The following is a 22239-nucleotide window of genomic DNA, read 5'->3' on the forward strand; positions in this document are numbered from 1 at the left end:
TCTAGCTTTGGCAACATGATTGGCATCACCAGGGATACAAAGGAAATCAATTTTAGGTCAATAGAAAGATGACATTTCTAATGATTAATTTATAAAAACTGGGATGATGATTTTCTCACCTCTACAATTGTTCAAGCAAAGGTTGAATGATAAGTTTGAAGAATAGTTTAGGATGATTCATGTATCATGAAGGAACTTGGATTTGAAATGGAACAAATATGTTCTTTTTACCCACGTGGTTAGTTGCCTTATATATAAAATGGTTATAGTGACATTGTCTAAAGGCAGGGAACTAGATAGTTCAGTTTTAAGAACCATGACTATCTAACCTCTTCTGGTCAATGAATTAATCTCATGAATATTGATTAAATTTATTTTACTTTTTCAACTAGTGTTATTGATAATAACTTTACATAATTGCTATAGATTAAATGAGGCACTAAATCTTCATCAAAAAATGAAAAGTAAGCCGGCCGAGTGGCTCAGTTGGTTAAGAGCTCGCTCAGGAGTTTGAGCTCTGAGCAACAGCGGTTCGAGGCCCTGCCCGAGCTGAGCAGCTGCTGAGCTGCCAACAGGTGGCAGGATGGCTCAGCTAAAAAAAAAAAAGAAAAGTAAAAACCAAAGCTAAGTAGAAAACATTTAACCCCTTAATATATATTTTTATCCTTTAATAACGTGAACTAAATCAATGCAGTTGTGAACTAATAAAAGTGATAAATATGTAAATTTGATTTCCAAATCCCTTCCACATCTTCACTGTAGGTTCTAGATGTTCATTATCTTCATGGCTGTTTTGTGTTGTTGTTGTTCAGGAGAAGTTTTATTCCAGACACAGAGAGAGCAAGAGAGCAAAGAATGAGTCCAAGCAGGAGGATGCCGAGACTAGTCAGAAAGAAGGGAAGGAAGGAAAGAAGAGAGGGGGGGGATGGAGGAACTTGCTAATCCTGTACTAATTAGGGGTTTAGAGAAGATAAATGCTGAATCTGCCCTAAAGGAATATGAAAGAAAGTTATTATTTTTAAGCACTTATTAATTTTTTAATTATAGTTGCCATACAATATTATATTAATTTTTTCAGGTGTCCAACATAGTGATTAGACATTTATATAACTTTAGAAGTGATCACCCTGATAAACCTAGCACCCATCTAACACCATACATAGTTATTACAATATTCTTGACTATATTCCTTATGCTGCACTTTCCATCCCTGTGATTATTTTGTAACTACCACCTTGTACTTTTTAATCCCTTCACCTTTTTTACCCATCTCCCCAACCCCCTCCCATCTAGCAACCATCAGAATGTTCTCTGTATCTATGAGTTTTTTTTCTATTCTGTTTGTTTATTTTGTTTGTTAGATTTTATATATATGTGGAATCATATGGTATTTGTCTTTATTTGAGAGGACGTTATTAAGCCAAAGTGACTAATCATTATTTTAGGTGTTGTTTCATATGAAAACTTTAAAAATGGAAACCTTTCAGCAGACTAAAAGCCAGATTTCGTGTATAGATGAAAACATTGTACATGTATTACCTAATTTTACCTTTCATCATTTTATTTCTCAGTTATTTGCAGTACACTGTATTTCAAAATGGAAGATGAGCTTTGTCAAGTGGAAGATGTAATTGAGTTTATCCAAGGTGCCTACTTGGCTGCAATTTGCTTCATTTTGGGGGTAGCTGATGGAGAAGATGGCATGATTATGTAAGTATGGGCTAATCAGCTAATTCTTCAGGGAATGGGGGGAGGAGAAAGAGGGAGAGAGAGGGAGAGAGGGAGAGAGAGAGGATGAGAGAGAGAGAGAGAGAGAGAGAGAGAGAGAGAGAGAGAGAGAGAAAGGATTGGTGCTCAATGATCTAATTAGAAAAGCCAAGGAGTACAGTGAATGGAAAATTATAACCTGGATGGTAATAAATGAGTAATTATCTAAGTAAAATGGTCTAATGGGACATAGTTCAAATGTGTTATTGCAAACATTAAATGGAGACAGATAATAAATTTGGTTTTTATTTGGATGACACTAGAACTTAGCAGCACAAAGGGATAAAGGGACATCAGATCATGGGCTGATGAGCAGTGTCTTAACACTTGGAAAAAATTACCCATTTTTCTTAAATCATTCATAATCGTGGACACCTGTTTTCTTGCATTTTCATTACTTTCTTTGAGAGAGAACTAGAAATAACTGCTTAACTGATCTGAATTTGGTCAATAAGCAGATTGGGGTGTTTCTCAAGAAAATTAAAGAAAATATTTAGTTTACTTAAATATTTTGGAGTAGCTTGCAAACCAGCTGATATAATGTTGATATGTTTGAAGAGATATTTTCTTTGATATTGTCACAATCCCATGAGGTAAACAGGGTAAATATCAATATTCACATTTCACTTGAAAGAGAATTAAGGCAAAACTATGATAAATGACTAACGTAATGATAGCTGTTTATGATTATTAAGTCAATGACAAAAATGTCACTTTCATATTTTTAAAGAGGGAAAGAAATTAAAGAAATAGAAAGTTGTTTTTTACCATTCCACCTATGGTTTCAAATGATACTTCCTAACATTTTCTAAGAAATGTATGCTTTTCACCAAAGAAGTCAGATATCATCTGATACAAATATTCATCAATTTTTGAGAAAGACAGAAGCAGAGAAATTAGTTATTTTTCCTCCTCCCAATGTTTTCTGTTTTCCTTATATCTTTGTTTGGTTGTGTTGTTTTGCTTATTGGTGTGTGTGTGTGTGTGTGTGTGTGTGTGTGTGTGTGTGTGTGTGTGTGTGCCTTTGCTGTCTTCCTTTGATTAATAAAATCAAGTCCAATATTAGATTTGTGTTATTCACAGTACTGCCAAATAAAAGTTCACATTTTCATCAGGATGTAGGAAATTTAATAGACCGTGACCCCTAATAAAATAAAATAAGATGACGGGGCTCTAATAATTATATGCTCAGTTTCAGAGTGGCAGCCAAGGCTGTTTTCATGGTGAGGCATTACTAAATGTCACTATTCATCTTTCTGCCCTAATTCTATAAATTCATATTTGAAAAGCCTCAATTATCTAATGAAATCATTTGGAAATTATTTATTGAAATGAATCGTTTTCTACAAAACACTCTCGTTTTCCCTTTCATACTGTCAATGGAAATCTGTTCTCCACCAAGGCTTAATGTGCATCAATGAAGAGCCCTGGAGACAATTCTTTGCCCTTTGGGCAATTTTTCATAGCAGAGGGCAGTGCTGTTTGAATTTAAATGATGCTGCCCTTGAGGCCAACAGCAATAAGCAAACTCTACTAGACTTTCATTACTTTTTTTTTATCATCTAAGTATAATCATAAGCACTTGATGCTAGCTCCCACAGCCTTCATGTGAATTATAAATATCACATTTATGTTTCTCTTTAGAGGAGAAACAAGATTTCTGGGGTGGACGAAGAAATGGCTACAGTTAAATAACACAATCTGTTTACCAAAAAGTGCCTGCCTTTGGATGAAAGCAAAATGCTTTGAAAATGGAAACTGGCTTGACAACTCATTATTTAAAACATATACCAGAGGTGCCAAAAAAAATGCATACACATTTTAAGAGATGTTATCTATACTCAAACAGTAGGTTGCCATGATCAGAAGTGTCTGGATGCTGATGGTAACCACTTTGAGCACCTCTTGTAATTGCAGAAGTCAAACGTGACTTGTATTCATCTTTTGTTATTGGTATATATTGAGTATTACAATTTTAATAATATTTTTTTCTTAAAATGGATATACTTTTTTTGGCTATATATATATATATATATATATATATATATATATTCTACACTATGGAATGCATTTCCAAATACAGAATTAACCTATTAGCCCATCATCAAAATAAAGCTTCTAACTGAATGCCCAATTACCCACTCAAAAGACCACAAAAATTATTTGTGTGAAGACCTGTATAAACACTACTGCCTGAAGGTCAGAAGAAAAAGTCCATTATTCAATAAGGAGAAAGAAAATACACAGAGAATTCAAAGCACTGTCCTAGATATTTCCTCAAACCCAAACAAAGGAATTTTTTTTAACCTACAATTTACCCACCTCTAGCCCAATAGGTTTTGTTTATTTATTTATTTTTTATTTTACTTTTCAATTACAGTTGAGATACAATATTATATTAGTTTCAGGTGTACTATCTAGTGGTAGAACCTTTATATACCTTACGAAGTGAAGTGTAGGGTATTCTGCTAAGCGAAATAAGTCAGACAGGAAAGACACGAATCCCAAAAGATTTTCATTCCAACAGTGGCCTCTCATAAAGACAATGCCTACTACCGGCAGCGGCAGCGTGTTGTCTCTCTAAGCCCTAAGAAATCCCAACAGCACAGTAAAATAAGTCAAGGGTAAATAAATAATCCACTCCAAAGTAGCTTACTTGGGATTTAAGTGATTATTCAGGCCTTGATAACACTAATTGCTCTACACACATGGCCTATTGTTCTCTGTGCTAGCGGAAATTTTAGTGAAGGAAAAAGCTGGTGACACATCTAATTTCAGTAAAGAAGCCCTGACAATGCCCCCTGCTCATCTGATTTTATGTAGGCATGCATACATACACGTGGCATTGTTAAAAAATGGATTTGAGTAAAAGTTTTCAGCCTTTAAGGCTTGTAATGAGATGACCAGGTAAAGATAAAAGTAACAACTGGTATGCTATGCAACATATAATGAAAACTTTCTCTTTTTTGAGGCAATATCCTAAATCACTTTTGCTCTGTGCAGGCTTAATTCAGTATAGAACACTCTTCAGATTCCCCGAAAGCTTCCATTTTACCTGGATTGAACTATAGCCTGCCTGCTTTCATTTTATTTCAGTCACTCAAACACTGAGGGAAATATAAGAATCAATTTTAAAAGAAGTGTGCACCTTGGTGACATTAATAATCTATAGGAATTCCATTTCATCTTAAATTAACCAAGACCATGCTCAGGCCAGAAGATCATGAGATAATGAGCAAATGGATAGTTGGCCACATACACATTAGTGAATAATCAAAACATGTATAAAAAAAATTGGTGCTATCTTTGCAAAGTGTGAACTGCATTATATGGTTAAAATATTGACCTCAAGAGCCAAATTGTCTCTGTTCAAAGCTTAACTTTGCATTTGCTGGTTGGGTGACACTGGGCAAGTTATTTAACCTCTCTAAGTCTCAATTCTCTATCTCCAAAATGAGTCTAATAATAGTGCCAATTTCAAATGGTTGTGAGAGATATTCCAGTAGACTAGTTGTGACAGTAACCATAAGGCTCAGAAAGCTCTTCAAGAAGTGCCAGGTGAACAGTGGGCATGTGCTGGGTTAATTTTTATAAAACTGTTATTATATTGTAACCTATACAAAATCCAGATATCCTAACCAATTTTTTGTTCCATTCTTCCAAATACCACCTCCACTGTACTTAACCTTCTTCTGCTTTCTTTGAACTAATTCATTGATGTTTAGAGTAATCAAGTTTTAGTGAAGTAAGTCATAGGACAGTTTACGTTCTCATCTAACTTAGAGGTTACCTAAGTCTTTTCTGTAAATGGACAGACAGTAAATGTTTTAAGCTTTGAGAGCCACATAGTCCATTGTAGCTAATCACTTCCTCCATAGCATGGCAAAAGTAGACATAGATAACACAGAGGATACACAAACAAATAGGTATGGCTATGGTCCAACAAAACATTATTTATGGAAAGTGAAATGTAATTTTTATGTGATTTTCATGTGTTTTAAAACATTATTCATCTCTATTTTTCCAACCATTTAGAAAAGTAATTTTAAAAACCCACAAAAAAACAGTCTTAGCTTGCTAGGCATACACAAGTAAAAAGTAAGTGGTATTTGGCCCCCCAGCGACAGTTTATGCAACTCTGTTCTAATCCATTATTTCTATTAACACTGTTTTAACTTCTATATTTTGTATTTAAATAAGAATTATATGTAAATTATTTCAAAAAATTCTTGACTATTTAGTAGTCAAATTAATAAAAATGTCATATTAGTGGCTTAGTATTGTATTATAATATTAACAGTCCTAATAGTTATCAATGTTAAGAATGTTAAGTATTCCAAACACAATTTGGCACATTCCTTAATTTTATTTCCCCTGACATGTAGAAAAAAAGTAAAGCATACTTTAGAAATTGGTACTGAGGTTGCTCACTCTGGGAGAGGCAATGTAAAACTGTCTACCTGATCAACTTAATGAAATGTCAGCCCTGGAGATATCAAATGACACAGCCACTGGAAGAACAGAGAGAGGCTCAGTAATTGGAAAGATAAAAAAGTTCTGTCCAGGAGGGGAATTCTGCTCTTGATCAAGACAGGGAAAAGGATTAAATGTTGATAATCTGATTGAACATTTCAACTGTATCCAACACAGCCTGGTTAATTAATTATGTGGCTTTATTTGAGAATTTGGGTTATTCTAGATGGAAAAATAAACAAGGGAAAGATTACCCAATGAATAAAGGAACTCTATTACTCTATAGCCCTACCCTTCAAGGAGTTTCTTGAGGATTCTATGAATATATTAAATATTGACTGATATTTATGTTGCCTTGGAGCTCTTTAACATGGGAAATGAGGAAAGAAGATGATGATATCAGGAGAGAAAAAAAATGGAAGACAGATCAATGTAAATGGGGCATATATAAATTTATATTTGGAAATTCCAGAGCCTTATGATCACTGAAGATCATTCAAAAATTTAATTTAGTCTCTGCTGTGTTAGCTCTGAAGAGGTGATATTTGGAGTAGAGATGAATTGCTTAGTAGAACACCCAGTTCCCTAAAACAGATGCTGGCAAACTACAGTCAAGGAGCCTTATCCTCTCTCTTCTTGTTTTTATAAATAAAGTTTTTTTGGAAGACAGCCATGCTTATCCATTTATGTGTTAACAATGACTGTTTTTGTGCTTCAATGGCAGAGTTGACTAGTTGTGACACACACTATATGGCCTGAAGAGGCTAAATACTAAAATACTTATTAAATGTGGTTCTTCACAGAAAAAGTTGTCAGGCCTGTCTGTACCCGAAAATCTTACTTTTCCAAATTATGGTCTATAGACCAATAGCATCTGCATAAAAAAAAAAAGTTTTTAGAATGCAAAATCTCAGGCCCTACTTCAAATCTACTGAATCAGAATCTGCACTTTCACAAGATTCTCAAGTGACCAACGACACATCAATGGCTGAGAAGCACGGCCCTAAAATAATTTCTTTTTGTTGACAAATACAGGAAACATGGATGTGTAGGGGAACATAATGCTACCATTTTATGGCATCCAACTGAGAGGATTACATTCTTACTGCTCTCTCATGTGGTTTTAAACCTTAGTATTCATAAAAGTCACTTTATAGTCTACAACCCAAACTTCCGATGTGGGGATTATATCAAGGGTTCAAAACAAAGGTGAAATATTTATAGAAAGAGAATATTCTGATAACTCATACATTGCTATCTCTCTGAGCCCTGGAAGAAGGTCTTCTTTAAATTATCAACAGGCAAGGAATGTATTACAACTGATATGTGGTTCACATTCACACACTGTCTAGTTTAAATGATGTTAAGCTACAATAAAAACAGTTTTTAAAACTGTTTACAGTTTTGTAGCTTAATCAGTTTGAAGAGTTTTATTTTTATACATCATTCTCTTAATCAGCTGTAAAGACAGAACTTGCATCTCATCAGCACAGGTACATGCTAGAAAGGAAAATATAGAAATTCACTTTTCTTGTCTGATGGAAATATAGCTCTATTTAATAGACACTTTATATTTAGTATTTTATTATTAAACTTAGTTCAGTATGAGTGCACATTTTCAATGTCATGAATACACAGCATGAATGATGTGACAAGCAATTTGCATTTATATAACACTTTTCAAAGACTTTGGATGGAAAAGCAAAGCATAAATGCTTGTGTAACTTTGCAATTAAGAATTCACTTCTAATTACTCCTACTTAAATGTGCAGCCTCTTTTTAATCACAACATTTTTACACCTGTGGTTAAGTGCTCTGACAGAGCCTTGGCCTTATCGCTAAAGCATACAAATTGCATGATGGGATTTTGTAACGAAGGCTACGTTTGCAGGGGGAAAATGATCACAAACATGTAACACCAGTAAAAATATTAAAGACATAACTTCATTTAAAAATTGTAAAGCTTCATTCTCTCGGATGATGTATTCCTTCAGATCAACACACACACACACACGTACACGCGCGTGCGCGCATACACACGTACACACTTCATACACAAATGCACGTCCTTCTCTGGAGCAGGCACAAGGTTCAGGCCCAGATATACTTCTGCTACATCACCAGAAAGTTAAGAGATGAGCTCTAAAAATGGGCTTATAAACCTATGCTTGCCTTTAGTAAATCTTTTGCTACTGGAGCTACAACTGCTAACATGTGTGAGATTCCTAGTTTTTTTTGTATAACCAAGGGACCAGTAAATAACATGGTGTTAAAAAAAATGATATCCTGCTTCTAGGGGAAAGCACAATTTGGCTACAACATATGGTTCTGAAGAGCTGCAGCCTCCTCAGTAAATGGAGCTGAGGAAACAAACAAAAAAAGCAATTCTGGGAAGATGGTTGTAGCTAAAGAGAAGGCCCTGGTGACAGCCATCTACATAACTGACTGCAGTAAAACATGCAGCTCTATTTTCAAAAGCTGATTAGAAAGTAGATTTATTAAGAACCTATGGTGATCTGGGGACCAGTGTAATGCAAACAGACAAGCCACGGTTCCTGCACCTTGAAAGGCTGCCAATAGGCAGCAGAGCTGGGTGGACCCTGAAACAAACACATTTCAAAAATCCAGTCAATCATGAAAAATTAGAATAAGTCAGAAGTTCTTGGATTTTCAATAAAGTATTAATTGTGTGGAAAATAATTTTAAAATAGACTGTCCATTTAGAAAACAAATATTGAGCCTGACAAAAAGTTATCAGGCATTATGTTCATCTCCAATGAATAAAATAATAACAATAACAACAACAACAACATTTACAAGAACTACAATGATGATGATGATTATCCTAAAGGAGTGTTGATAAATCAGGCAACAAACACTTCCTGCACTCTGGAAATGACAGAATAGAGGGTAAGGGGAGAAGTAAACAGTGTGATGCATGCTTTTGCAAACCTGTGTGCAGTGCTCTGACAGCAGAGAATAGGGGATATTTAATTCTAGTCTTCGGGAAAGACTCCAGAGAAAACAAGGAAATGTCAACAGAAACGTGAAATACCAGTAAGAGTCTGCCAACCACAATATTGGTGGGGGAATGATGAACATCAGGGAGTAGGAACATTCAAATATGAATATTCATAGAAATTCTCTATGTGACTCTTGACTTCAAACAGAAGCACTGCAGTAACAGCACCTTCATTAGGAGTACAGGCTCAAGTGTAGAATTGTCTCTATTCATTTATAATTGTGTAACTTTGGACAAGTTATTTAAACTGCCTGAGTCTGAGTTTCCTCATCTTTGTAATGAAGAAAGACCAGGATGTACCTCTGAGGATTGCTGTCAGGACTTAATAATACTTTCTGTTAAGAAGCACTTGGAATTTTGACATATGACTAATGTTTAATAAATGTCAGCTCATGGATTTTTGTTTTGTTTTATTTTTTACCTCTTACTTATACCTCTTTATAAGTAAAGCTATAGCCACTCCCAGTATATGATGAATAAAGCAGCAAAATAAGCGCCTCCCCCCCTGTGCTTTAGGGAGCCAGTCTGCTGCTAGCGTCCAGAGGGAAAGGTGATGGTGCTCACGTTTAAGAAATAAAGCGCAATACCCTCTACCATCTTTAAGCCTGCTTCTTTTCCTACCCCCATTTCCCAATACACATGCTAGTCTTTACAATAGTCCTATAAGAAAGGTATTATTATTATTCTCACTTTACAAATGAGGAAACTGAGGCTCAGAGATAAAATAATTCTGCAAGTTCAAGACACGGGATTGAGTTCAAGTCATGATTAAAATTCAGGTGTTTTAATTAGAGAAACAAACCACTAACCCCTTTACTAAGTGGTCCTAAAATAGAGTTTGGTCCAAAATAATCAGCCTTCAGGAACTGAATCACAAAGGGAGCCTAGGTTCAATTTTCAGTGGGGTGAGTGGCCTAAATAATTCGAAAAAGTTACCCTAACTAAAATCCTAAAATGGACGATTGAAAAAGCATATTTTGAATCACATTGGTGAGTTTGTCACAGAAGGAAGGATCTTCAGAGATCAAGAATTATGTGAAAGCAGGAATACTAGTAGATAAATGACCCACAAAACCATTTGTCAACATGGAAATTTCTATTGACTCTTGGAAACTTTGAGCTACCACTTTGACGGCCATAAAGTCTAGGAGATAGAAGGTCATGCATGCCTAAAGTTCACCAAACATGGGTACTATAATAGACAACTTCTGCTTATAACTAATGCCCCTGAAGGAAATCAGAAAATGAGAGAGAGGAGCCCACTTGCCATGGCTATGAGATCACTCTAAAACCTACAGCACAAAAAGCCAAAATGGATGGGATATTAAGAGGATGGTAGGTAAAAGCCATTTTTCTAGTTTACTCCATGCTGCCAACCAATGGAGTTATAGATCTATGCAGTAGTGTTCTTTGATTTGTCTCCATCCAAAATCATACTTCATGAAATCCAGATTGCAATTGTATGGAAAGTCACTTGAATCTCCAGTGTAGACTTGTTGGCTAAATCATGCTAATTTCTGACAATAACAACTATAACAACAAAAATACCAGAAAAAAAAATTAGTCTTCAGACTGACTTATCTTTTCTCCAATACATATCTGGAAATGTTTGCTTAAATCCAATAATTTTGTTTTAGAACTAATGTTTTTAATTTAAAGAATTTCTGGGAGTTAAAATTAATAGTGGATCAAATTTGGGCTTCATATTTTCTTGAGTAGACAGCACCTCATTCTCACTGCAATGATACCTTTCCATCACATTTTTGTTAATTAGACTGTACTTGAGTTTATAAAAGTTCCATTCTTTATATGCTGTGCCTAGAGTTCAAATAGACCAAGTATGTTGACTGAAGGATGTTAAAAAAATGGGTCAGGAAGAGAGTGTAAGGACAAATTGGGGGGTACACCGGGATCTCTCCACTAGTAGACAGGAGGTCTGGCAGGATGTGACCAAGTATGTGAAAGAAGATTGAGAAAAGTGAAAAAAAAAAAGCAGTATGTTTTTCTTACAAACAAGGCACATGTGGCTCATACCAAGAATTTTGAAGTTCTACACTTTCACGGTAGTAGTGTTCTGCTTTTCTTTCCTTCTATTCTCACTCACATGTTCCTGTGTGTGTTTCTTAACTCTCAGATTGGTTGGTTAGAGTAAAATAGATTATTAAAGGCTTTGAAAGCTAACAAAAAGTGTTTAGATATAAAAAGTTAGACAAAAAAGGAGACTGTATATTTTCTAATAAATGGGTAGCATGAGAAATGTTGAACTAAAGGAACTTTCGAGGGACAGAAATCTGTTAGATGGACTGGAATTAAGAATGGAAGTCAAAAGTTGTAATCCAGATCACTTATGGACTCTTAAATCTCCCATATCAAACACAGAAACTACCGGTTCTTAGGAGATAAAGATTTTGTGTTCAGCTTAACCAACACTGATATCATACCTATTGTGTGCTTGGGTATTTTACTGGCAGTTTAAAACATGGAGCAAGTCACCATTGAAATTTGCTTTGAGTTTTATAAATGTAGAAACAAAATAAATAGCTATATGTGTAGTTTTCTATGTATAATATTTCAGGAAAATAACTGGAGAAATAGGAGAAATGTTTCATAACTTCCTTTCATCTGAGTTTCCTCAGATTATACTAGAAGTTTAAAGATAAAATAATTTGGGAGAGAGTCAGACAATGCATCTGCGAAATTTCCACATGGCTAACAATTTCAAATTTTGAATTCAGAAAGACATGCATTTGATTCCTGGGTCTGTCATATTTTAGCTGCAGGATCTTGCATTTCTCTTTGATAAAATGGGGATAGTAAGGCATTTCACAAAAAGTTTTCTGACTACAATAAATTAGAAACTTTTGTGAAAATTGCCTAGCATAATTTTCTATCCCAGAAAATTTTCAGTAAATATTAGTTTATGTCTTCCCTCAATATTCAAAGAAAAACCGAAAGTATGAATTGGAATTTCCTTGCTGTTTTAGAATGTTGCACAGCCTTTTGCTAGTTTACAAATCACTTCAGTTTACCTAGAGGATAAAAATTACTTTAAACAAACAAACAAACAAACAAACAAACAAAAAATAGAAAACCACATCTCCAGGAACTAGGAGACCCACCTAATTCTCTACATGGTGCAGGGAGAAATCATTAGCGTTTACTACAGGATAACATTCCAAGGAAGCAACGTATATGCTCTTTTGTTTTATTCTGTTCTTTAAAATAGAATAAGATGAGACATGTATTTTAAGAAATGCCCCAAAGTTCACAAGTATCTTTCTGTGTTATTATTAGGATTTTGTAATAGTCCAGTTCCTATTGTTTTATTTTCTTTCTTTCCACCTCGCATGATGGAGCTTGGGCTACAGAGCCTGAACCAATCCTGTCTGGCCAATTACTTTCTTATCTTCCGTGAGTTATTTCACCTCTCTGAGCCTCAGTTTCTTTACATGTAAATTAAAAATAATAGTTTACAGTATAACTGTAAGGATTAAATGAGGCAAAATATAAACATTTCTTTGCACAGTGTCTGGCATAGGGAAATGCTCAATCAATATTAGTGATGATTCACAGCAATTACTACCAGGCAGGGAAAACACATACAGTGACACAGAATTTGGGCTCCCTACAGTTCCTTAAGGAGTTATATTGATAAAACTGTGAGAATCTCGAGGTTCAAGTCTGCCCAAGAGCCCCATTGCAGAACTCTGAACATGGATATTTGGACCTAAAATCAAAAAGCCAGAGACATTAGGATACAGACACGAAAGAATACTGATCAAGATAGTTTAAAGAGATGTGCAGGCATACTGCACATTTCTTTAGTGGAAGAAAACTGATTTGTTTCATATATTCTTAAAAACGTATTATTCTAAGGAGACCACAAGTAGAGTGATATCTTCTCTGTAACACTCACAGGTAGTCACATTCACACTGCTCAACTTACTGCACAGCCAGCCACCCATAGGAAGATGACAGGCCTGAAGCACACACAGTGTCTGTTCCTACTCTTTCTATCTTCAGACTTCAAAAAGAGCAACATTTTAAAATTGATATAAAATTTTAAAAAAGAAAAAAAACTTTTAAAAGTTAAAAAGTTAAAGTTTTTTCTTAAAAATAATTCTAAAAAGCTTTTAGGAGAAGAGAGGCGGGAAGGGGCATCACAAAGTAGAAAGTACAACCTGAGGGGTTTGTCTGAAGTCGGATCTAGGCTGTACATTTTGTGTTTTCTGTTTAACTGGGAGATCTCAGACAAGCATCCTCCCTTCCTGAGCTTCAGTCCCTTCACTGTCTTGAAAGGTTACCAGGGGAAGCAGAATGAGATGATACCTGTGAGAGGGCTCCTTACATCCTTCCTCCTTTCCATGTCATGGATACATTCACCCAGCTGCTACAGACATTTATAAATTGGCTTCTGCCTTATCTAGACTTTCTTCCCATGCTTCTATTTTTGAAACGCTTTCTCAAGCTCAGCCCTAATGTCTGGTCTTACTTGACTTCGTGCCTTGCCTTCCCCATCTTTTGCCATGCCCCTGCATCATTCAACACCTGGCAGAACAATGGTCCACTCCCAGGCGCAGATTCAGCACGCCTATAAGAAAGTGTGTTCAGAGGCTGATCTCTGGCTCCACGCACAAGGTCACTCTACGGGCTCCAGCTCTGCGACTGTACTCTGGCTGCTCACTCGAATTGCTAACCCAGCCCAACCCATTGGCCAGGGAAAGGCTATGGAATGCAAACTGAAAACTGCTATCTCTCCATGTCCATGAGGTTAAGTGGGGGATACGCCAGCTGCCAGGAATCCAGCCTCAGAACTGTGGTCTCCATAGTGAAGAGTGGTTTGAACTGAATGCCTGAAATAACACTACACTCTTTTAACACAAGCTGGCCAGCGTCTAGCGTCTCCCTTGCCTGCTGCACTCTGAACCATTCCAGGTCCCAGGACTCTCAGCAGCACAGGACACAGCACTGGGAACATGTTTCTCACGGAGCTCAAATCCTAGACCTTAGCACGTGCGCACAAAAGCACAGGTGGGAGGAGAGGGAGGGAACAGCTTCCAGGTGGCTTACTGGGTCTTGAGAAGTAGCTTACATATCAGAAATGGCACAGACCATCCTGAGCACAGAATCCCTGCATCACAGTGACACCATCTGTGTCACACCGCCTGCAGCCCTTAAATTCCAGCAGCATCAGGGAGGAAGGTAATGGAGGATGAGCAGCTGTGCAAGAGTTTCCCTGCCAAAAGTATACTAAAATTCCCTACTAAAAAAGAAGGAGAGATCAAAGATACAGCTAAGAGAGACTACTTTGGGTGTCTACAGGTCACTCTTTCCTCTTCAGGCTCAGATTAAGCCTCCTCCTTAGATCTTCAGAGAAGTCCCAGTAACCTCAAATATTAAATTGCATCCCAGTTAACCATCAACTTGTGAGATATTGATCGAGTCACTTTACCCTCTTGACATTAAGTTGCCCTTTCGTAAAATGAAGAGTTCTCGTTTAGTCCAAGTCTGTGATGATACTCAGCTTTAAAACAGCCTTAAGTATTAAATTCTCATCTTTCAAGTTGATGTTTGTATATGTGGAGTGAATGGAACAATTGTGCTGAAGAGAATTGAGCATCCCTGACTTTCGGTGCTCTGCCAGAGCATTCCATGGATCAGTGACTCCCAAACCTTTCCCAGCCCAACACACTAAGTAATGAAGAACATTTCCATTAGTAACAGTGGCTCACCATAATATTGACCACATATGGGATGGGGCGGTCAGGTATCAAATGCAGAGAGGGTTATATGTGGGATGAACTCTCCCCAGGTAATTCTGATACATCCTCATGCCACGCTGAGAATTCCTATTAGATTGAATGCACCTATTGAAATGTATGAGCTGGGAAAGTGTCAAAAGGAAGGAACTTCCAAGTGATTGGAACAGACCTTGACAGCAGAACTGGAGATAAATCTACTCCGTGTGGTGTGAATGTGCCTTCTCAAGTGAAGTCATTCCATAGCTTCTGGTACAGCAGAAGACTAAGATAAAAATAACCAAAGAAAGGACAATGTGAATGAAAAAGTCTTACAGTTTTAAACTTTGCCAGTTTTTAAGATTAATCACAGAGCTTATAATGCTTGACTTAACAAATCAAATAATACAGGAATGTGTAAAGAAAATGTTAGTAGTCTTCTGTTTTATTTCTCTCCAGTCTATCCCACTGAAGGAAGTATTTATAGTGTGGGAGGTACATATCCACATCATTCCCTATGCTTGTACAAATACATAGATTTGGCTTTGACAAAAATAGAAAAATATCCCAATATATTTACTTCAACTTGTTTTTGTGATTACAAGTATCATGGCTTTCTTTTCAAGTTAATATATCGTTAACAGAGATTGAAATATAGAACTAGAGATAGAGAGGTAGAGAGATATGAAAAAAACAGAATAAAAAAGATTATGCAATATATTATTTGGTAAATTCTTTCCTACTTATAAATATTCATATCTTTTCACAAAAAAGAAATCTCTTAAAAATACCTTTCTACATATATCTTATATCTTTACATATCTTTATTTTGCTTTTATAGGTTAGAGTCCCAAAAGTGGTTTGCTGTGTTAAAGGGCATGATAGTTTAATTTTAATTTAAATTATGCCAGAATTCTTTCAAACAATATGCTAATTGGCAGTCTCACCAGTAATGCATTAAAGGAACCTTTTTCCTACATTCTGAGCAATAGATGTAATGATATTTCTAGTTTTTAAATACTTTAAAAGTGGAAATGGCAACAGCATTCTTACTTGTGATCTTTAATTAGTCATTTGCAATTAATTTTCTCTGAATTACTTGTTTGTGCCCATTTTTATACTAAATCGCTTTTATTTTTTCATTTTTAATTTGTGAAAAATTATTGGCCACATTTCTTTTGGTTTAATTTTTTTTTCTTTTAAGATTTTATTGGGGAATTGGGGGAGGGAAACAGACAAATTGCTGTCCTTTGGTTCTCCAGTCTAGTTGTGGAAGACGTTGCTTCGCTGGTCCATGTTGGTATTGTGATCATTGTGTTCTTCCTGGTGAGACAGTCACTCGCTGGCCATTGGACTGCTGCTCACTGTGGCTCACAGCAGCTCATGCCAGCTGTCAGCCAGCCCCACTGCAGCCTACGCTGTCTCCAGTGACCCATGGCAGCCCAGCTCCAGGTCAAGCTGTTGTTCACCATCATAGCTGTAGAGGACACAGCATCACTGACCATCATGTGGGATCCAAACCAGGGCCCTGCTGCTCAGAGCTGGCATCACAAGCCATTTCTTAACCAACGCGCCACTTGGCCGGCCTTACTTATTTTTTAACTAAAGTTTTTTTGGGTTACAATGGTTAGTAAAGTCCTTTTTGTTTAAATTAATTACAAATATTTTGAGAATTGATTTTTAAAACTTTAAACAATAGATTTTTCTATAATCTACTTATTTATAGTCTTGATATTTTCCCTTAATTATTATATATTGAAGCTCATCTTCATATGCAAATGAGTATTCACATAAGTGTGACCATTTGCCATCTCAGCCCCTATAACTATGAGGACCTTATTACTTATTATGTGTACAAGTTTATAACATAGTTTGAAAAAAGTTCATTTTTTCTTAATGTGCAAATGTAGCATTGAAAATAGTTTCAAAATACTAACCAATTTCAAGAAAAAAAATGTTAGTGATTGATTCGTCCTCAGGTAGTTTATCTTCTATACCTATTCAATCATAAGAATATTCAAATAAAGGTACTTTCCTTTTCCATTATTATTCTATTTTAGTGCTTTATTTCAATTGAAATTTCATCCCTCTCTACCCCATTCTTCTTCCTTTCCTCACTTGCTTCTTTCCTTCCTTCCTTCCTTTAACAGTGTTATTCTATTTTAATGGGCTATTTAAATTTCAGTTTCTTTCTTTCCTTTCCTATCTTTTTCTGTCTTTCATTTTATAATCAGATAATAAACAACCCTTGAAAAGGAAAACTAGCTAAGAATATACATTCTTCTAACTTCTTAGAAAAAAAAGTATTTAAAAGATGGATAAGTGACCAAGACATTAAAGTATTTTAAACACATTTAAGATACCTAGATCAACTTGATGGGACATCATTTCAATGCTTTCAAAATGTACAAGTTAAAGCAGCAGGTATTATTTCTGAGAAAATTAAAAAAAAAGATTAATGAGAGCAACAGCAATGATGAATTATATATGCCTGTGATAAAGTCTGTTTGCAAAGAAGTCTAGATCCTATCAATCTAACAAAGAAACATTAAAAAAGAATTCAAGGACCTGCTCTAAAAACATGCATTTTTCAAAGTTATATTCCATAGAACTTATTTTCTTTAAAATTCTTATCATTTTTAGCTTACCAGAAGTTAAATTATGAAATATTGGGTACTCCTTCCCTCGACACATTTTGATGACCTTGATAAAGGAATTATATTTATTTATTATATTATTCAAAAAAGGAGAGATTTTTGAGCGAGAGACTTTCATAAGATTCTTAGGTATTTATCATTATAACAGAGTGATCCTAAAAATGTCATTACCATGGAACAAGACACTTAATATAGTAGACAAAAAGAAATTGAATGACAGTCACAGATGGAGACAAGACTTTGGGTGATGAGCACCCAGTGAAATTATACAGATGATGTATGATAGAAACGCACACTTGAAACTTACATAATCTTATTAATGAGTATTACCCCCAAACAATTTATTAAAAAAAGAAATAGAATGATATCTCTATTAAGGGTCAGGACATAAATTTAGAGAAAAGTTGATCCTCTATTGGTCTATTACTATGTGTCTAGTAGATAATAAATATATGAGATTTTCCAACCTTTTCCCTACCAAGGCTACTGAAAATACTTCTGATAGTTCTTGTTGTATGGAGGAAGGGCCTAGCAGAATTGACAGATCTGTACACTGCAGCACAGGCTCGTAGGATAATAGCACTTCCATCTTTGGGTTGGGCTACACACAGAAAGCTGTAATTTCTGCTTAATTGTGCTCCAGAAATTTGTGCTGATTTGTACCATGCAGAGCTAATGGGTCCTCTGCATTTTGATAAAGAGTAACCCTCAGGAGTCTTCCTCAGTGCCATGAATGTTACATAACTTGGGCATCAAGAAATAGAGAATAAGAAGAAAAGAAAGAAAGGAGAAGGATAGAGAAGATAGAAGAGATCTATTTTAACTTTCTTGAAATTGCAACTGCTGTTCCACTCAGTAACAATACAAGTGTATCCCAAGCAACGGATACAGACAAGTCATTCTGTGCTGGCTGGTGAAATCTACCGAAGGTCTGGACCATAGTTTCAAGGATTTTCTGAACAGTGATAAAGAGCTAACTGCATTGTAAGGAGGGCAAGCAAGGTGATGATGACTTTCTTGAAAAACATGGAGGAACTACTGAAGAACCGATTGAGATTCACAGAGATATTTACTAATGAAGAGTTAGAGGATTGTGCAGTATATGTAACACTGAATAATAGATAGATGGAGAGAGAGAGAGAGAGAGAGAGAGAGAGAGAGAGAGAGAGAGAGAGAGAGAGAGGGAATGAATCAGTGCTTCTAGTCTGGCCCCCTATAGTAAATGACAACATTGTATATTTGTTAAATTTATCCCCTATCTATGAGGCTAATTAGTTACAACTTTTGAGAATCATGAAGACAGATGACAGAACTCTATCATAGATTATGTTGGAAAGAATATAACTTAAGAGGTAATTCCATAGACATAGAACTATTATACTGTTCTCTGCAAACTTTAGTCAGGGCTCCTTCTATAACTCTAAAGTGTACTTGGGTTTATCACAGAGTAAGCACCCATTTTCAGACTCAAACCTGCCTCTTTCTATTCCATTCCATGTTGTCTTTATCTTACCTTGAAGGAGAATTATGGTTTTGATGAAATATTATTAGTTACAGAGTTATAATTTATGTAAATAACACCTATAATGCCCTATGCAAAATCTTTCCCATATTTGTGACAAGCTTAATGGCAATACTTGTTTAGTTATAGCTAAGCTCAATTTTCTATATATGTGGAAATATTTACTGTGATGAGATATGCAAAAATCACTACAGGGTTGAAAATAAAATGTTTTTTACTTTTTATTTTGCAATACTTTTAGCCCACAGAAAAGTTTCAAATATAGTACAGAGTAGCTATGTACTTTAACTCAGTTTCCCCCAACACTAACATCTTATATAACTATAGCACAATTATCAAAATCAGGAAATTAATATTGACTCAATACTACTAACTAAACACAGACCTTATTAAAATTTCACCAGTTTTTCACTAATGTCTTTTTTTTTCTGTTCCAGGCTCCAGTCCAGGATGTCACATTATATTTACTTGTGTCTCCTTAGTCTCCCCAATTCTGACAATTCCTCAACATTTCCTGTCTTTCATGGCCTTGACACTTTTGAAAAGCACTGGCCAGTTATTTTATTTAATTTCAATTTGTTTCCTCATGATTAAATTGAGGTTATATATGTTGGCAAAACTACCACAGAAGTGATGAGCCCTTCTTAGTACATCTTATCTGGAGGTACATGATATTGACATGTCTTATTACTGGTGATGCTAACCTTTGTCACTTAGTTAAGAAGGTCATTTCACAGTCTCCACTGTGAAGTCACATTATATATTATAATTATAACTACAATCATTACTGTTTTTGTTGTTGTTGCTCAAGTTATTGCAGCTTTGGTAATTTGAAATTCCTTTCATTATACCCTTTTATTTTTTTCAACACTTCATTATTATTTTCTGGCACCACAAGATACTCTAAGTTTCTCATATTTTTCCCCTTATTCCTGAAATCAACCATTTCTCCAAGGAGCCATGCTTTCCATTATTGGAAAATTGACTCTAGAAATCATAATCTCAGCACTACGTATGCTCCTTACTACAGAGGTTTCATTGATTCTAGGCACTCCCCACAGAAAGTTGAGAATATATATATATATGTACTCACACTAACCCATGCATACATACACATCTACACTTAATTCTCTACCTATGCATCTATGCACCTATGTACCAATCTGGCAATCCATCTATATGTCTATCTGTCTATTCATCATGAGTTGACACTCTTACCTCATTTTCCAATCCAGTAGAGTTCTTTGAAGCCTCCCCTTTTCCTTATTTGTATCATCTTTCTTCACCAGTGAGATACCTGGTTCTCATTCTCTATAATAGATTGGCTTATTTGTTCCTAGTATACGCAAAGTATTTTCAGAATTGATAACCCATAAATTTGCAAAGAAAAATTTAATAAAGTGCAGTACTGAAGTAGATATTTATTTCTTTAGTCCTACAGCATAGACTCAAAATACCGTTTTCTGAAGTTTTTCAGGTTAGTTCATTTCTTTGAAACTCTTTGGTGTGGTGATGTGTGATAGAAGGCCTAAAACTAAAGTCCAATTATTCTGTGCTGCTTGACATCTGGTAAAATTGGAAGGCTCAGATAGCCTCACTGTAAATCCCCCTCCTCATCTGCTCCCTAAGTTGCTGTAGCCAGACACCCTCCTTATCAGAAGAGCAGGTACATTTCCTGCTTCTCCCTGAGGATCAGGTTTCACTTCTTTGCCAGGCTCCAGAATTATTCAAACAAGTCAATCACATCCTCCTATGGAAGCCAGGAGACTCTATCTAGATTTGTTAATTTTACTTTTCCTAATTTTAGTAGTGTTGGGTTGTTTTTTAAAGTTTCCTATTTTAGGGCTGGCCGAGTGGTGCGTTGGCGCATTGGTTAAGAGGTGGCTTGGGACGCTGGCTCTGAGTAGCAGGGCCCCGGTTTGGATCCCACATGAGGGTCAGTGACAGTGTACCCTCTACAGTTAAGATGGTGAACAACAGCTCAACCTGGAGCTGGGCTGCCGTGAGTCACCCTGCAATGGCGTAGGCTTCAGTGGTGCTGGCCGGCAGTGGGCTTGAGCTTTCATGAGCTGCTGTGAGTGGCCGTCCAATGGCTGGTGAGCGACTGCCTCACCTGGGAAGAGCACAATGATAATATCAACATGGGCCAGTGAAGCGACGTCCTCCACAACTAGACTGAAGAACAAAAGACAGCCAGTTGCCTGTTCCCCTCCCCCAATTCCCCAATACAATCTTAAAAAAAAAAAAAATTCCTATTTTAGCAAAGTTCATATATTTTATCAGGTTTTTGTTGGTTTAGTAGTGTGGAAAGGGCTGGTGGACCCTCTTTTTCTCACAGGACCTTCATTTCCCCCTTTTGCATCTTTATTCCTTCATCACCCAATCACTAAAAAGTGCTTCTTTCTTCCTAGTTGGCTTCCTTTTTCTCCACAGCAGCTGTACTGTTCAAAGATACTGCTTTAATTCACGCATACTTTGTGGTCCCTTTCCTGTTGTTCGTGCTCTAACTGCCCAGAAGTGTTTCAGTATTTTCAAGGTTAGGATGGGCTAGTCTTTACACAGTAATTTTAGATCAACATTATGGGCCTTTTCTAGTTCCCTTTTTCTGTCTTCTCTGCAGCGTTTCATGGTTTGTCTTTGCTCGCAAAAAGCCTCGAAGCAGGACAGGGGTGGGGTCAGAAGTGTGAAGGATCATACACTAGGATTTAGTGAGATGTTTTTTTTTTCTTTTTATTCACAGTTGTTTGAAGTTTCAGCATTCCCTGTTCAAGTTATTCTGAGGGGATGATTTTCATGTAGCGTTATTTTTCTGTTCTTGTATTTTTGTTGTTGTTGTTGTTATTATTATTGGGAGATAGATAGCTAGGCATCTGCAAATGACTTCCATCCTCAATCATGTCTGATATAATTTCTAATGTTATATGATTCTTTATAATTAATGTTTCCTGAGCCAATAATTTAATATTCCCATCTCTGTCTAACTCTGTAGGTGAGAGGAGAATTTCTGTTAGTAAAGGTTTACCAGAGAAGTGGATTCAAAATTGCTTAGTGTAGATATGC

General features: G+C 36.0%; 1 long non-coding RNA gene across 2 annotated transcripts in view; it reads left to right on the forward strand.

The window, feature by feature from the left end:
• The window catches only part of LOC109387348 (uncharacterized), a 149979-nt gene that overhangs the window by 69466 nt on the left and 58274 nt on the right, over positions 1-22239 (forward strand). For both annotated transcript variants that reach the window (XR_002124968.1, XR_002124969.1), the window contains exon 2: positions 1572-1710. This is a non-coding gene — a long non-coding RNA (uncharacterized LOC109387348). The remainder of the gene's footprint in view (positions 1-1571; positions 1711-22239) is intronic.

The sequence above is a fragment of the Hipposideros armiger genome, unplaced genomic scaffold (genome assembly GCF_001890085.2).
Source record: "Hipposideros armiger isolate ML-2016 unplaced genomic scaffold, ASM189008v1 scaffold_154, whole genome shotgun sequence".
In the NCBI taxonomy this organism is placed as follows: domain Eukaryota; kingdom Metazoa; phylum Chordata; class Mammalia; order Chiroptera; family Hipposideridae; genus Hipposideros; species Hipposideros armiger.